We start from the raw sequence: 2,355 nt of genomic DNA on the forward strand, positions 1-2,355 counted from the left end.
GTTAGCGTCCTCAATCAGGCTAACATCCCCAGCATCAAAGCACTGACCACACTCGACCAGCTCCGATGGACGGGCCACATTGTTCGCATGCCTGACACAAGACTCCAAAAGCAAGCGCTCTACTCGGAACTCCGACACGGCAAGCGAGCCCCAGGTGAGCAGGGGAAACGTTTCAAGGACCCTCAAAGCCACTTCATAAAATGCAACATCCCCACCAACATCTGGGAGTCCCTGGATAAAGACCACCCTCAGTGGAGGAAGAGCATCTGGAGGGTGCTGAGCACCTCGAGTCTCATCGCCGAGAGCATGCAGAACACATGCACAGACAGCGGAAGGAGCGTGTGGCAAACCAATCCCACCCACCCTTTCCTTCAACCACTGTTTGTCCCATCTGTGACAGAGACTGTAATTCCTGTATTGGACGGTTCAGTCACCTGAGAACTCACTTTTAGAGTGGAAGCAAGTCTTCCTCGATTTCGAGGGATTGCCTATGATGATGATGAATTGCTGTAATCACTGTTAATAACCCCATTACTTTCTGTTACACACTGAGTTTACAGACTCTCTGGCTTCTCCTGCCCTTTGCGGGACACTTGTTCCGGGTGTAACTTTACAAACTGGGTGAGTTCGCGGCCCCTTATTCTAAGATTATGCCCCTTAGTTCTAGTCTCCCCTATCAGTGGAAACATTCTCCTTGTCAAGCCCCCTCATAATCTTATACATTTTGATCAGATCACCACCTATTCTTCTGAATTCCAATGAGCAGAGGCCCAATCTACACATCCTTTCCTCATAAGTCAACCCCCTCATCTCCAGAATCAACCGAGTGAACATTCTCTCAACTGCCTCCAGAGCAAGTATATCCTTTCGTAAATATGGAAAACAAAACTGCACTCAGTATTCCAGGTGTGACCTCACCAATACCCTGTATAACTGTAGCAAGATTTCCCTGCTTTTATACTGCATTCCTTTTGCAATAAAGGCCAAGATTACATTGGCCTTCCTGATCACTTGCTGGTGATCTAGTTTGCTAGATATGAAGGCCAGCTTAACATTAGTCTTATTTGATTATTTTCTTTACCTGACCATGACATTTACATAAAAACATGTTGACTCTGTCGAATCATGTTATAATTTTCAAAGTGCCCTGACACCACTTCCTTAACAATGGATTACAGCATTTTCCCGATGACTGATGTCAGACTAACTGTCCTGTAGTTCCCGGTTTTCTCTCTCCCTCCTTTCTTGACTAGCGATGTTACATTTTCTGCCTTCCGATCCGCTGGGACTGTTGTAGAATCTGGACATCGTGGTGCAAAGGTTACGGGTCTAACTCCCGATCAGGAGGCTGCGTGTTCAAATCAGTTAATTTAGCTGTTGTTCTTCCGGAATTGATATTGTGTTTGCTGTTTCACAATAACCAGACCCTTGCTCTAAAACCTGTCTCACTGTTTCCCCAGGGGCACGTTCATGTTACAATAAACATTCTGAATCAGATGCCTGAAGTACAGTGTGTAAAATGGGATATGGTTTAACAGTTAACATGCAAAGCACAGAACCAATTATTCAATTATCGACTTTCCCTCAGTTAACATTACTTTCACTGTGCAAAACAAGCTGATCGGTTAATTAATAAAGTTTGCCCGAGAAAGCGACATAAAATTTAACGATAATGATTCGCCCAACATGGGGCTCAAACCCACAATAGTGAGATTAAGAGTCTCATGCTGTATCTACTGAGCTAGCCAGGATTATGTAAATCCCATGTCCATGTCGGTGATTGCAGCCAGGCGCCAGTTGGTTTCGCCCCATTTCCCGGTGTATCCCGATCCTGTCTGTCTCTCTGGCTCTGTTCAATCTGTGTGTGGCCACCTGCAATTTGATTTTGAACAAATACCTGTGTTTGTGTATTCAGTAAAAACAGAAAATGCTGGAAACACTCAGCAGGTCGGGCAGTTTCTGTGGAGGTGGGGAAGTGGGAATAATCGATGGGTTTGTTTGCGGCTTTGATCTGTTGCTGGGAAGTGAGGCAGCGCTGCAGGATGCTTTTTTTCGAGGTGTAGCAGAGGTTTCCGTCGTGTAACGGTTATCACCTTCGCTGCACATGTGAAATATCCTCGGTTTGAGCACGGACAGAAACATTATTTTGGAGAATATTTTTCTGTGGAATACATTTTTTTAAAGTAGCCCGAGGTTCCTTTTATCATGAGCGATGAACATCTTAAATCACTCTCCTAAAATACAGTGTGTGTAAAATCAGACAGTGTATAATACTTCTTCAATGATTAAAGTTCCTTAACTCAGTAAAGTTCAGTTATTGAAGTTTCCATCAATTCATTGCAGAAACATAATTGA

Source organism: Pristiophorus japonicus, unplaced genomic scaffold (assembly GCF_044704955.1).
Source record: "Pristiophorus japonicus isolate sPriJap1 unplaced genomic scaffold, sPriJap1.hap1 HAP1_SCAFFOLD_130, whole genome shotgun sequence".
NCBI classification, from domain to species: Eukaryota; Metazoa; Chordata; class Chondrichthyes; family Pristiophoridae; genus Pristiophorus; species Pristiophorus japonicus.